Raw genomic sequence first — 18633 nt, 5'->3', positions numbered from 1 at the left:
CATAGCATACAGTATATAGACAAGTCCCCCACACACAGCATACGGTATATAGACAAGTCCCCACACAGCATACAGTATATAGACAAGTCACCCACATAGCATAGTCCCCCACACACAGCATACAGTATATAGACAAGTACCCCACACACAGCATACGGTATATAGACAAGTTCCCCACACACAGCATACAGTATATAGACAAGTCCCCCACACACAGCATACAGTATATAGACAAGTCCCCACACAGCATTCAGTATATAGACAAGTCACCCACATAGCATACAGTATATAGACAAGTCCCCCACACACAGCATACGGTATATAGACAAGTCCCCCACACACAGCATAAGGTATATAGACAAGTCCCCCACACACAGCATACAGTATATAGACAAGTCCCCCACACACAGCATACGGTATATAGACAAGTCCCCCACACACAGCATACGGTATATAGACAAGTCCCCCACACACAGCATACGGTATATAGACAAGTCCCCACACACAGCATACAGTATATAGACAAGTCACCCACATAGCATACAGTATATAGACAAGTCCCCCACACACAGCATACGGTATATAGACAAGTCCCCCACACACAGCATAAGGTATATAGACAAGTCCCCCACATACAGCATACGGTATATAGACAAGTCCCCACACAGCATACAGTATATAGACAAGCCACCCACACAGCATACAGTATATAGACAAGCCACCCACACAGCATACAGTATATAGACAAGTCCCCCACACACAGCATACGGTATATAGACAAGTCCCCCACACACAGCATAAGGTATATCGACAAGTCCCCCACACACAGCATACAGTATATAGACAAGTCCCCCACACACAGCATACGGTATATAGACAAGTCCCCCACACACAGCATACGGTATATAGACAAGTCCCCCACACACAGCATACGGTATATAGACAAGTCCCCCACACACAGCATACGGTATATAGACAAGTCCCCCACACACAGCATAAGGTATATAGACAAGTCCCCCACACACAGCATACAGTATATAGACAAGTCCCCCACACACAGCATACGGTATATAGACAAGTCCCCCACACACAGCATACGGTATATAGACAAGTCCCCCACACACAGCATACGGTATATAGACAAGTCCCCACACACAGCATACAGTATATAGACAAGTCACCCACATAGCATACAGTATATAGACAAGTCCCCCACACACAGCATACAGTATATAGACAAGTCCCTGACACACAGCATACGGTATATAGACAAGTCCCCCACACAGCATACAGTATATAGACAAGTCACCCACACACAGCATACAGTATATAGACAAGCCACCCACACAGCATACAGTATATAGACAAGTCCCCCCCACACACAGCATACAGTGTATAGACAAGTCCCCCACACACAGCATACGGTATATAGACAAGTCCCCCACACACAGCATACGGTATATAGACAAGTCCCCCACACACAGCATACGGTATATAGACAAGTCCCCCACACACAGCATACAGTATATAGACAAGTCCCCCCCACATAGCATACGGTATATAGACAAGTCCCCCCCACACAGCATACGGTATATAGACAAGTCACCCACATAGCATACAGTATATAGACAAGTCCCCCACACACAGCATACAATATATAGACAAGTCCCCCACACACTGCATACGGTATATAGACAAGTTCCCCACACACAGCATACGGTATATAGACAAGTCACCCACATAGCATACAGTATATAGACAAGTCCCCCACACACAGCATACAGTATATAGACAAGTCCCCCACACACAGCATACGGTATATAGACAAGTCCCCCACACACAGCATACGGTATATAGACAAGTCCCCCACACACAGCATACAGTATATAGACAAGTCCCCCACACAGCATACAGTATATAGACAAGTCCCCCACACACAGCATACAGTATATAGACAAGTACCCCACACACAGCATACGGTATATAGACAAGTCCCCCACACACAGCATACGGTATATAGACAAGTCCCCCACACACAGCATAAGGTATATAGACAAGTCCCCCACACACAGCATACAGTATATAGACAAGTCCCCCACACACAGCATACGGTATATAGACAAGTCCCCCACACACAGCATACGGTATATAGACAAGTCCCCCACACACAGCATACGGTATATAGACAAGTCCCCCACACAGCATACGGTATATAGACAAGTCCCCCACACAGCATACAGTATATAGACAAGTCCCCCACACACAGTATACAGTATATAGACAAGTCCCCCCCCACACAGCATACAGTATATAGACAAGTCCCCCACACAGCATACGGTATATAGACAAGTCCCCCACACAGCATACGGTATATAGACAAGTCCCCCATACACGGCATACGGTATATAGACAAGTCCCCCACACACGGCATATGGTATATAGACAAGACCCCCCCCACACAGCATACGGTATATAGACAAGTCCCCCACACACAGCATACAGTATATAGACAAGTCCCCCACACACAGCATACGGTATATAGACAAGTCCCCCACACACAGCATACAGTATATAGACAAGTCCCCCCACACAGCATACAGTATATAGACAAGTCCCCCACACACAGCATATGGTATATAGACAAGTCCCCCCCCACACAGCATACGGTATATAGACAAGTCCCCCATACATAGCATACAGTATATAGACAAGTCCACCACACACAGCATACGGTATATAGACAAGACCTCCCCCATACAGCATACGGTATATAGACAAGTCCCCCACACACAGCATACGGTATATAGACAAGTCCCCCATACACAGCATACAGTATATAGACAAGTCCCCCACACACAGCATACAGTATATAGACAGGTCCCCCATACACAGCATACAGTATATAGACAAGTCCCCCACACACAGCATACAGTATATAGACAAGTCCCCCACACACAGCATACAGTATATAGACAAGTCCCCCACACACAGCATACGGTATATAGACAAGTCCCCCATACACAGCATACGGTATATAGACAAGTCCCCCACACACAGCATACAGTATATAGACAAGTCCCCCCACACAGCATACAGTATATAGACAAGTCCCCCACACAGCATACGGTATATAGACAAGTCCCCCACACAGCATACAGTATATAGACAAGTCCCCCACACAGCATACAGTATATAGACAAGTCCCCCACACACAGTATACAGTATATAGACAAGTCCCCCCCACACAGCATACAGTATATAGACAAGTCCCCCACACAGCATACGGTATATAGACAAGTCCCCCACACAGCACACGGTATATAGACAAGTCCCCCACACACGGCATACGGTATATAGACAAGTTCCCCACACACAGCATACGGTATATAGACAAGTCCCCCCACACAGCATACAGTATATAGACAAGTCCCCCACACACAGCATACGGTATATAGACAAGTCCCCCACACACAGCATACAGTATATAGACAAGTCCCCCACACACAGCATACGGTATATAGACAAGTCCCCCACACACAGCATACAGTATATAGACAAGTCCCCCCACACAGCATACAGTATATAGACAAGTCCCCCACACACAGCATATGGTATATAGACAAGTCCCCCCCCACATAGCATACGGTATATAGACAAGTCCCCCATACACAGCATACAGTATATAGACAAGTCCCCCACACACAGCATACGGTATATAGACAAGTCCCCCACACACAGCATACAGTATATAGACAAGTCCCCCACACACAGCATATGGTATATAGACAAGTCCCCCACACACAGCATACAGTATATAGACAAGTCCCCCACACACAGCATACGGTATATAGACAAGTCCCCCACACACATCATACGGTATATAGACAAGTCCACCATACACAGCATACGGTATATAGACAAGTCCCCCACGCACAGCATACGGTATATAGACAAGTCCCCCACACACAGCATAAGGTATATAGACAAGTCCCCCACACAAAGCATACGGTATATAGACAAGTCCCCCTCACAGCATACGGTATATAGACAAGTCCCCCACACACAGCATACGGTATATAGACAAGTCACCCACATAGCATACAGTATATAGACAAGTCCCCCACACACAGCATACAGTATATAGACAAGTCCCCCACACACAGCATACGGTATATAGACAAGTCCCCCACACAGCATACAGTATATAGACAAGTCACCCACACACAGCATACAGTATATAGACAAGCCACCCACACAGCATACAGTATATAGACAAGTCCCACCCACACACAGCATACAGTGTATAGACAAGTCCCCCACACACAGCATACGGTATATAGACAAGTCCCCCACACACAGCATACGGTATATAGACAAGTCCCCCACACATAGCATACGGTATATAGACAAGTCCCCCACACACAGCATACAGTATATAGACAAGTCCCCCACACACAGCATAAGGTATATAGACAAGTCCCCCACACACAGCATACGGTATATAGACAAGTCCCCCACACACAGCATACGGTATATAGACAAGTCCCCCACACACAGCATACGGTATATAGACAAGTCCCCCACACAGCATACAGTATATAGACAAGTCCCCCCCACACAGCATACAGTATATAGACAAGTCCCCCCCACACAGCATACAGTATATAGACAAGTCACCGACATAGCATACAGTATATAGACAAGTCCCCCACACACAGCATACGGTATATAGACAAGTCCCCACACAGCATACAGTATATAGACAAGTCACCCACATAGCATAGTCCCCCACACACAGCATACAGTATATAGACAAGTACCCCACACACAGCATACGGTATATAGACAAGTCCCCCACACACAGCATACAGTATATAGACAAGTCCCCCACACACAGCATACAGTATATAGACAAGTCCCCACACAGCATTCAGTATATAGACAAGTCACCCACATAGCATACAGTATATAGACAAGTCCCCCACACACAGCATACGGTATATAGACAAGTCCCCCACACACAGCATAAGGTATATAGACAAGTCCCCCACACACAGCATACAGTATATAGACAAGTCCCCCACACACAGCATACGGTATATAGACAAGTCCCCCACACACAGAATACGGTATATAGACAAGTCCCCCACACACAGCATACGGTATATAGACAAGTCCCCACACACAGCATACAGTATATAGACAAGTCACCCACATAGCATACAGTATATAGACAAGTCCCCCACACACAGCATACGGTATATAGACAAGTCCCCCACACACAGCATAAGGTATATAGACAAGTCCCCCACACACAGCATACAGTATATAGACAAGTGCCCCACACACAGCATACGGTATATAGACAAGTCCCCACACAGCATACAGTATATAGACAAGCCACCCACACAGCATACAGTATATAGACAAGCCACCCACACAGCATACAGTATATAGACAAGTCCCCCACACACAGCATACGGTATATAGACAAGTCCCCCACACACAGCATAAGGTATATCGACAAGTCCCCCACACACAGCATACAGTATATAGACAAGTCCCCCACACACAGCATACGGTATATAGACAAGTCCCCCACACACAGCATACGGTATATAGACAAGTCCCCCACACACAGCATACGGTATATAGACAAGTCCCCCACACACAGCATACGGTATATAGACAAGTCCCCCACACACAGCATAAGGTATATAGACAAGTCCCCCACACACAGCATACAGTATATAGACAAGTCCCCCACACACAGCATACGGTATATAGACAAGTCCCCCACACACAGCATACGGTATATAGACAAGTCCCCCACACACAGCATACGGTATATAGACAAGTCCCCACACACAGCATACAGTATATAGACAAGTCACCCACATAGCATACAGTATATAGACAAGTCCCCCACACACAGCATACAGTATATAGACAAGTCCCTGACACACAGCATACGGTATATAGACAAGTCCCCCACACAGCATACAGTATATAGACAAGTCACCCACACACAGCATACAGTATATAGACAAGCCACCCACACAGCATACAGTATATAGACAAGTCTCCCCCACACACAGCATACAGTGTATAGACAAGTCCCCCACACACAGCATACGGTATATAGACAAGTCCCCCACACACAGCATACGGTATATAGACAAGTCCCCCACACACAGCATACGGTATATAGACAAGTCCCCCACACACAGCATACAGTATATAGACAAGTCCCCCCCACATAGCATACGGTATATAGACAAGTCCCCCCCACACAGCATACGGTATATAGACAAGTCACCCACATAGCATACAGTATATAGACAAGTCCCCCACACACAGCATACAATATATAGACAAGTCCCCCACACACTGCATACGGTATATAGACAAGTTCCCCACACACAGCATACGGTATATAGACAAGTCACCCACATAGCATACAGTATATAGACAAGTCCCCCACACACAGCATACAGTATATAGACAAGTCCCCCACACACAGCATACGGTATATAGACAAGTCCCCCACACACAGCATACGGTATATAGACAAGTCCCCCACACACAGCATACAGTATATAGACAAGTCCCCCACACAGCATACAGTATATAGACAAGTCCCCCACACACAGCATACAGTATATAGACAAGTCCCCCACACACAGCATACGGTATATAGACAAGTCCCCCACACACAGCATACGGTATATAGACAAGTCCCCCACACACAGCATAAGGTATATAGACAAGTCCCCCACACACAGCATACAGTATATAGACAAGTCCCCCACACACAGCATACGGTATATAGACAAGTCCCCCACACACAGCATACGGTATATAGACAAGTCCCCCACACACAGCATACGGTATATAGACAAGTCCCCCACATACAGCATACTGTATATAGACAAGTCCCCCACACACAGCATAAGGTATATAGACAAGTCCCCCACACACAGCATACAGTATATAGACAAGTCCCCCACACACAGCATACGGTATATAGACAAGTCCCCCACACACAGCATACGGTATATAGACAAGTCCCCCACACACAGCATACGGTATATAGACAAGTCCCCACACACAGCATACAGTATATAGACAAGTCACCCACATAGCATACAGTATATAGACAAGTCCCCCACACACAGCATACAGTATATAGACAAGTCCCTGACACACAGCATACGGTATATAGACAAGTCCCCCACACAGCATACAGTATATAGACAAGTCACCCACACACAGCATACAGTATATAGACAAGCCACCCACACAGCATACAGTATATAGACAAGTCCCCCCCACACACAGCATACAGTGTATAGACAAGTCCCCCACACACAGCATACGGTATATAGACAAGTCCCCCACACACAGCATACGGTATATAGACAAGTCCCCCACACACAGCATACGGTATATAGACAAGTCCCCCACACACAGCATACAGTATATAGACAAGTCCCCCCCACATAGCATACGGTATATAGACAAGTCCCCCCCACACAGCATACGGTATATAGACAAGTCACCCACATAGCATACAGTATATAGACAAGTCCCCCACACACAGCATACAATATATAGACAAGTCCCCCACACACTGCATACGGTATATAGACAAGTTCCCCACACACAGCATACGGTATATAGACAAGTCACCCACATAGCATACAGTATATAGACAAGTCCCCCACACACAGCATACAGTATATAGACAAGTCCCCCACACACAGCATACGGTATATAGACAAGTCCCCCACACACAGCATACGGTATATAGACAAGTCCCCCACACACAGCATACAGTATATAGACAAGTCCCCCACACAGCATACAGTATATAGACAAGTCCCCCACACACAGCATACAGTATATAGACAAGTCCCCCACACACAGCATACGGTATATAGACAAGTCCCCCACACACAGCATACAGTATATAGACAAGTCCCCCACACACAGCATACGGTATATAGACAAGTCCCCCACACACAGCATACGGTATATAGACAAGTCCCCCCCACACAGCATACAGTATATAGACAAGTCCCCCCCACACAGCATACAGTATATAGACAAGTCCCCCAAACACAGCATACGGTATATAGACAAGTCCCCCACACACAGCATACAGTATATAGACAAGCCCCCCACACAGCATACAGTATATAGACAAGTCCCCCACACACAGCATACAGTATATAGACAAGTCCCCCACACACAGCATACGGTATATAGACAAGTCCCCCACACACAGCATACGGTATATAGACAAGTCCCCCACACAGCATACAGTATATAGACAAGTCCCCCCCACACAGCATACAGTATATAGACAAGTCCCCCCCACACAGCATACAGTATATAGACAAGTCACCCACATAGCATACAGTATATAGACAAGTCCCCCACACACAGCATACAGTATATAGACAAGCCACCCACACAGCATACAGTATATAGACAAGTCACCCACACAGCATACAGTATATAGACAAGTCACCCACACACAGCATACGGTATATAGACAAGTCCCCCACACACAGCATACGGTATATAGACAAGTCCCCCACACACAGCATACGGTATATAGACAAGTCCCCCACACACAGCATAAGGTATATAGACAAGTCCCCCACACACAGCATACAGTATATAGACAAGTCCCCCACACACAGCATACGGTATATAGACAAGTCCCCCACACACAGCATACGGTATATAGACAAGTCCCCCACACACAGCATACGGTATATAGACAAGTCCCCACACACAGCATACAGTATATAGACAAGTCACCCACATAGCATACAGTATATAGACAAGTCCCCCACACACAGCATACAGTATATAGACAAGTCCCTGACACACAGCATACGGTATATAGACAAGTCCCCCACACAGCATACAGTATATAGACAAGTCACCCACACACAGCATACAGTATATAGACAAGCCACCCACACAGCATACAGTATATAGACAAGTCCCCCCCACACACAGCATCCAGTGTATAGACAAGTCCCCCACACACAGCATACGGTATATAGACAAGTCCGCCACACACAGCATACGGTATATAGACAAGTCCCCCACACACAGCATACGGTATATAGACAAGTCCCCCACACACAGCATACAGTAAATAGACAAGTCCCCCCCACATAGCATACGGTATATAGACAAGTCCCCCCCACACAGCATACGGTATATAGACAAGTCACCCACATAGCATACAGTATATAGACAAGTCCCCCACACACAGCATACAATATATAGACAAGTCCCCCACACACTGCATACGGTATATAGACAAGTTCCCCACACACAGCATACGGTATATAGACAAGTCACCCACATAGCATACAGTATATAGACAAGTCCCCCACACACAGCATACAGTATATAGACAAGTCCCCCACACACAGCATACGGTATATAGACAAGTCCCCCACACACAGCATACAGTATATAGACAAGTCCCCCACACACAGCATACAGTATATAGACAAGTCCCCCACACACAGCATACGGTATATAGACAAGTCCCCCACACACAGCATACAGTATATAGACAAGTCCCCCACACACAGCATACAGTATATAGACAAGTCCCCCACACACAGCATACGGTATATAGACAAGTCCCCACACAGCATACGGTATATAGACAAGTCCCCCACACAGCATACGGTATATAGACAAGTCCCCCACACACAGCATACGGTATATAGACAAGTCCCCCACACACAGCATACAGTATATAGACAAGTCCCCCACACACAGCATACAGTATATAGACAAGTCCCCCACGCACAGCATACGGTATATAGACAAGTCCCCCACACAGCATACGGTATATAGACAAGTCCCCCACACACAGCATAAAGTATATAGACAAGTCCCCCACACAGCATACGGTATATAGACAAGTCCCCCACACACAGCATACGGTATATAGACAAGTCCCCCACACACAGCATACAGTATATAGACAAGTCCCCCACACACAGCATACGGAATATAGACAAGTTCCCCACACACAGCATACAGTATATAGACAAGTCCCCCCCCACACAGCATACAGTATATAGACAAGTCCCCCACACAGCATACGGTATATAGACAAGTCCCCCACACACAGCATACAGTATATAGACAAGTCCCCCACACACAGCATACGGTATATAGACAAGTACCCCACACACAGCATACAGTATATAGACAAGTCCCCCACACACAGCATACGGTATATAGACAAGTCCCCCACACACAGCATACGGTATATAGACAAATCCCCCACACACAGCATACGGTATATAGACAAGTCCCCCACACAGCATAAAGTATATAGACAAGACCCCCACACACAGCATACAGTATATAGACAAGTCCCCCACACAGCATACAGTATATAGACAAGTCCCCCACACACAGCATACGGTATATAGACAAGTCCCCCACACACAGCATACAGTATATAGACAAGTCCCCGACACACAGCATACAGTATATAGACAACTCCCCCACACAGCATACAGTATATAGACAAGTCCCCCACACACAGCATACGGTATATAGACAAGTCCCCCACACACAGCATACAGTATATAGACAAGTCCCCCACACACAGCATACGGAATATAGACAAGTTCCCCACACACAGGATACAGTATATAGACAAGTCCCCCCCCACACAGCATACAGTATATAGACAAGTCCCCCACACAGCATACGGTATATAGACAAGTCCCCCACACACAGCATACAGTATATAGACAAGTCCCCCACACACAGCATACGGTATATAGACAAGTCCCCCACACACAGCATACAGTATATAGACAAGTCCCCCACACACAGCATACGGTATACAGACAAGTCCCCCACACAGCATACGGTATATAGACAAGTCCCCCACACAGCATACGGTATATAGACAAGTGCCCCACACACAGCATACAGTATATAGACAAGTCCCCCACACACAGCATACGGTATATAGACAAGTCCCCCACACACAGCATACAGTATATAGACAAGTCCCCCACACACAGCATACGATATATAGACAAGTCCCCCACACAGCATACGGTATATAGACAAGTCCCCCACACAGCATACGGTATATAGACAAGTCCCCCACACACAGCATACAGTATATAGACAAGTCCCCCACACACAGCATATGATATATAGACAAGTCCCCCACACAGCATACAGTATATAGACAAGTCCCCCACACACAGTATACAGTATATAGACAAGTCCCCCACACACAGCATACGGTATATAGACAAGACCCCCACACACAGCATACGGTATATAGACAAGTCCCCCACACAGCATACGGTATATAGACAAGTCCCCCACACACAGTATACAGTATATAGACAAGTCCCCTACACAGCATACGGTATATAGACAAGTCCCCCACACAGCATACGGTATATAGACAAGTCCCCCACACACAGCATACAGTATATAGACAAGTCCCCCACACACAGCATACGGTATATAGACAAGTCCCCCCCACACAGCATACGGTATATAGACAAGTCCCCCCCACACAGCATACGGTATATAGACAAGTCCCCCCAACACACAGCATACAGTATATAGACAAGTCCCCCACACACAGCATACAGTATATAGACAAGTCCCCCCCCACACACAGCATACAGTATATAGACAAGTCCCCCACACACAGCATACGGTATATAGACAAGTCCCCCACACACAGCATACAGTATATAGACAAGTCCCCCACACAGCATACGGTATATAGACAAGTCCCCCATACACAGCATACGGTATATAGACAAGTCCCCCATACACAGCATACGGTATATAGACAAGTCCCCCACACACAGCATACAGTATATAGACAATTCCCCCACACACAGCATACGGTATATAGACAAGTACCCCACACACAGCATACGGTATATAGACAAGTCCCCCACACACAGCATACGGTATATAGACAAGTCCCCCACACACAGCATACAGTATATAGACAAGACCCCCACACAGCATACGGTATATAGACAAGTCCCCCATACACAGCATACGGTATATAGACAAGTCCCCCAGACACAGCATACGGTATATAGACAAGTCCCCCATACACAGCATACGGTATATAGACAAGTACCCCACACACAGCATACAGTATATAGACAAGTCCCCCACACAGCATACAGTATATAGACAAGTCACACACACAGCATACGGTATATAGACAAGTCCCCCATACACAGCATACGGTATATAGACAAGTCCCCCACACACAGCATACGGTATATAGACAAGTCCCCCCACACAGCATACGGTATATAGACAAGTCCCCCACACACAGCATACAGTATATAGACAAGTCCCCCACACACAGCATACGGTATATGGACAAGTACCCCACACACAGCATACGGTATATAGACAAGTCCCCCACACACAGCATACGGTATATAGACAAGTCCCCACACACAGCATACAGTATATGGACAAGTCCCCCACACACAGCATACGGTATATAGACAAGTCCACCACACACAGCATACAGTATATAGACAAGTCCCCCACACAGCATACGGTATATAGACAAGTCCCCCATACACAGCATACGGTATATAGACAAGTCCCCCACACACAGCATACGGTATAAAGACAAGTCCCCCACACACAGCATACGGTATATAGACAAGTCCCCCACACACAGCATACGGTATATAGACAAGTCCCCCATACACAGCATACGGTATATAGACAAGTCCCCCATACACAGCATACGGTATATAGACAAGTCCCCCACACACAGCATACGGTATATAGACAAGTCCCCCCACACAGCATACGGTATATAGACATGTCACCCATACACAGCATACAGTATATAGACAAGTCCCCCACACACAGCATACAGTATATAGACAAGTCCCCCACACAGTATACAGTATATAGACAAGTCTCCCATACACAGCATACAGTAAATAGACAAGTCCCCCACACACAGCATACAGTATATAGACAAGTCCCCCACACACAGCATACGGTATATAGACAAGTCCCCCCCACACAGCATACGGTATATAGACAAGTCCCCCCCACACAGCATACGGTATATAGACAAGTCCCCCCAACACACAGCATACAGTATATAGACAAGTCCCCCACACACAGCATACAGTATATAGACAAGTCCCCCCCCACATACAGCATACAGTATATAGACAAGTCCCCCACACACAGCATACGGTATATAGACAAGTCCCCCCCCACACACATCATACAGTATATAGACAAGTCCCCCCCACACACAGCATACAGTATATAGACAAGTCCCCCACACACAGCATACAGTATATAGACAAGTCCCCCCCCACACACAGCATACAGTATATAGACAAGTCCCCCCCCACACACAGCATATAGTATATAGACAAGTCCCCCCCACACAGCATACGGTATATAGACAAGTCCCCCCAACACACAGCATACAGTATATAGACAAGTCCCCCACACACAGCATACAGTATATAGACAAGTCCCCCCCCCACACACAGCATACAGTATATAGACAAGTCCCCCACACACAGCATACGGTATATAGACAAGTCCCCCCCCACACACAGCATACATTATATAGACAAGTCCCCCCCCACACAGCATACAGTATATAGACAAGTCCCCCCCCACACACAGCATACAGTATATAGACAAGTCCCCCCCCACACACAGCATACAGTATATAGACAAGTCCCCCACACACAGCATACAGTATATAGACAAGTCCCCCCCCACACACAGCATACAGTATATAGACAAGTTCCACACACACAGCATACAGTATATAGACAAGTCCCCCCCCACACACAGCATACAGTATAAAGACAAGTCCCCCCCCACACACAGCATATAGTATATAGACAAGTCCCCCACACACAGCATACAGTATATAGACAAGTCCCCCCCCACACACAGCATACAGTATATAGACAAGTCCCGCATACACAGCATACAGTATATAGACAAGTCCCCCACACACAGCATACAGTATATAGACAAGTCCCCCATACACAGCATACAGTATATAGACAAGTCCCCCCCCCACACACATCATACAGTATATAGACAAGTCCCCCCCACACACAGCATACAGTATATAGACAAGTCCCCCACACACAGCATACAGTATATAGACAAGTCCCCCCCCACACACAGCATACAGTATATAGACAAGTCCCCCCCCACACACAGCATACAGTATATAGACAAGTCCCCCCCACACAGCATACGGTATATAGACAAGTCCCCCCAACACACAGCATACAGTATATAGACAAGTCCCCCACACACAGCATACAGTATATAGACAAGTCCCCCCCCCACACACAGCATACAGTATATAGACAAGTCCCCCACACACAGCATACGGTATATAGACAAGTCCCCCCCCACACACAGCATACATTATATAGACAAGTCCCCCCCCACACAGCATACAGTATATAGACAAGTCCCCCCCCACACACAGCATACAGTATATAGACAAGTCCCCCCCCACACACAGCATACAGTATATAGACAAGTCCCCCACACACAGCATACAGTATATAGACAAGTCCCCCCCCACACACAGCATACAGTATATAGACAAGTTCCACACACACAGCATACAGTATATAGACAAGTCCCCCCCCACACACAGCATACAGTATATAGACAAGTCCCCCCCCACACACAGCATATAGTATATAGACAAGTCCCCCACACACAGCATACAGTATATAGACAAGTCTCCCCCCACACACAGCATACGGTATATAGACAAGTCCCCCACACACACAGCATACAATATATAGACAAGTCCCCCCCCACACACAGCATACAGTATATAGACAAGTCCCCCCCCACACACAGCATATAGTATATAGACAAGTCCCCCACACACAGCATACAGTATATAGACAAGTCCCCCCCCCCACACAGCATACAGTATATAGACAAGTCCCGCATACACAGCATACAGTATATAGACAAGTCCCCCACACACAACATACAGTATATAGACAAGTCCCCCATACACAGCATACAGTATATAGACAAGTCTCCCACACACAGCATACAGTATATAGACAAGTCCCCCCCACAAAGCATACAGTATATATACAAGTCCCCCACACACAGCATACAGTATATAGACAAGTCCCCCACACACAGCATACGGTATATAGACAAGTACCCCACACACAGCATACGGTATATAGACAAGTCCCCCACACACAGCATACGGTATATAGACAAGTACCCCACACACAGCATACGGTATATAGACAAGTCCCCCACACACAGCATACAGTATATAGACAAGTCCCCCACACACAGCATACGGTATATAGACAAGTCCCCCACACACAGCATACGGTATATAGACAAGTCCCCTATACACAGCATACGGTATATAGACAAGTCCCCCACACACAGCATACGGTATATAGACAAGTCCCCCACACACAGCATACGGTATATAGACAAGTACCCCACACACAGCATACGGTAGATAGACAAGTCCCCCACACACAGCATACGGTATATAGACAAGTACCCCACACACAGCATACAGTATATAGACAAGTCCCCCACACACAGCATACAGTATATAGACAAGACCCCCACACAGCATACGGTATATAGACAAGTCCCCCATACACAGCATACGGTATATAGACAAGTCCCCCACACACAGCATACGGTATATAGACAAGTACCCCACACACAGCATACGGTATATAGACAAGTCCCCCACACACAGCATACAGTATATAGACAAGTCCCCCACACAGCATACGGTATATAGACAAGTCCCCCATACACAGCATACGGAATATAGACAAGTCCCCTATACACAGCAGACGGTATATAGACAAGTCCCCCACACACAGCATACAGTATATAGACAATTCCCCCACACACAGCATACGGTATATAGACAAGTACCCCACACACAGCATACGGTATATAGACAAGTCCCCCACACACAGCATACGGTATATAGACAAGTACCCCACACACAGCATACGGTATATAGACAAGTCCCCCACACACAGCATACAGTATATAGACAAGACCCCCACACAGCATACGGTATATAGACAAGTCCCCCATACACAGCATACGGTATATAGACAAGTCCCCCATACACAGCATACGGTATATAGACAAGTCCCCCATACACAGCATACGGTATATAGACAAGTACCCCACACACAGCATACAGTATATAGACAAGTCCCCCACACAGCATACAGTATATAGACAAGTCACACACACAGCATACGGTATATAGACAAGTCCCCCATACACAGCATACGGTATATAGACAAGTCCCCCACACACAGCATACGGTATATAGACAAGTCCCCCCACACAGCATACGGTATATAGACAAGTCCCCCACACACAGCATACAGTATATAGACAAGTCCCCCACACACAGCATACGGTATATAGACAAGTCCCCCACACACAGCATACGGTATATAGACAAGTCCCCACACACAGCATACAGTATATGGACAAGTCCCCCACACACAGCATACGGTATATAGACAAGTCCACCACACACAGCATACAGTATATGGACAAGTCCCCCACACAGCATACAGTATATAGACAAGTCCCCCACACAGCATACAGTATATAGACAAGTCCCCCACACACAGCATACGGTATATAGACAAGTCCCCCACACACAGCATACGGTATATAGACAAGTCCCCCACACACAGCATACGGTATATAGACAAGTCCCCCATACACAGCATACGGTATATAGACAAGTCCCCCACACACAGCATACGGTATATAGACAAGTCCCCCCACACAGCATACGGTATATAGACATGTCACCCATACACAGCATACAGTATATAGACAAGTCCCCCACACACAGCATACAGTATATAGACAAGTCCCCCACACAGTATACAGTATATAGACAAGTCTCCCATACACAGCATACAGTAAATAGACAAGTCCCCCACACACAGCATACAGTATATAGACAAGTCCCCCACACACAGCATACGGTATATAGACAAGTCCCCCACACACAGCATACAGTATATAGACAAGTCCCCCACACACAGCATACGGTATATAGACAAGTCCCCCCCACACAGCATACGGTATATAGACAAGTCCCCCCCACACAGCATACGGTATATAGACAAGTCCCCCCAACACACAGCATACAGTATATAGACAAGTCCCCCACACACAGCATACAGTATATAGACAAGTCCCCCCCCACACACAGCATACAGTATATAGACAAGTCCCCCATACACAGCATACAGTATATAGACAAGTCCCCCCCCCACACACATCATACAGTATATAGACAAGTCCCCCCCACACACAGCATACAGTATATAGACAAGTCCCCCACACACAGCATACAGTATATAGACAAGTCCCCCCCCACACACAGCATACAGTATATAGACAAGTCCCCCCCCACACACAGCATACAGTATATAGACAAGTCCCCCCCACACAGCATACGGTATATAGACAAGTCCCCCCAACACACAGCATACAGTATATAGACAAGTCCCCCACACACAGCATACAGTATATAGACAAGTCCCCCCCCCACACACAGCATACAGTATATAGACAAGTCCCCCACACACAGCATACAGTATATAGACAAGTCCCCCCCCACACACAGCATACATTATATAGACAAGTCCCCCCCCACACAGCATACAGTATATAGACAAGTCCCCCCCCACACACAGCATACAGTATATAGACAAGTCCCCCCCCACACACAGCATACAGTATATAGACAAGTCCCCCACACACAGCATACAGTATATAGACAAGTCCCCCCCCACACACAGCATACAGTATATAGACAAGTTCCACACACACAGCATACAGTATATAGACAAGTCCCCCCCCACACACAGCATACAGTATATAGACAAGTCCCCCCCCACACACAGCATATAGTATATAGACAAGTCCCCCACACACAGCATACAGTATATAGACAAGTCCCCCCCCACACACAGCATACGGTATATAGACAAGTCCCCCACACACACAGCATACAGTATATAGACAAGTCCCCCCCCACACACAGCATACAGTATATAGACAAGTCCCCCCCCACACACAGCATATAGTATATAGACAAGTCCCCCACACACAGCATACAGTATATAGACAAGTCCCCCCCCCCACACAGCATACAGTATATAGACAAGTCCCGCATACACAGCATACAGTATATAGACAAGTCCCCCACACACAGCATACAGTATATAGACAAGTCCCCCATACACAGCATACAGTATATAGACAAGTCCCCCACACACAGCATACAGTATATAGACAAGTCCCCCCCACAAAGCATACAGTATATATACAAGTCCCCCACACACAGCATACAGTATATAGACAAGTCCCCCACACACAGCATACGGTATATAGACAAGTACCCCACACACAGCATACGGTATATAGACAAGTCCCCCACACACAGCATACGGTATATAGACAAGTACCCCACACACAGCATACGGT

This window comes from Phyllobates terribilis, unplaced genomic scaffold, assembly GCF_046119375.1.
Source record: "Phyllobates terribilis strain yellow unplaced genomic scaffold, ASM4611937v1 Scaffold_27__1_contigs__length_16484149, whole genome shotgun sequence".
In the NCBI taxonomy this organism is placed as follows: Eukaryota; Metazoa; Chordata; class Amphibia; order Anura; family Dendrobatidae; genus Phyllobates; species Phyllobates terribilis.
The sequence above is the reverse complement of the archived record's forward strand: the minus strand, read 5'-3'. Positions refer to the sequence as shown.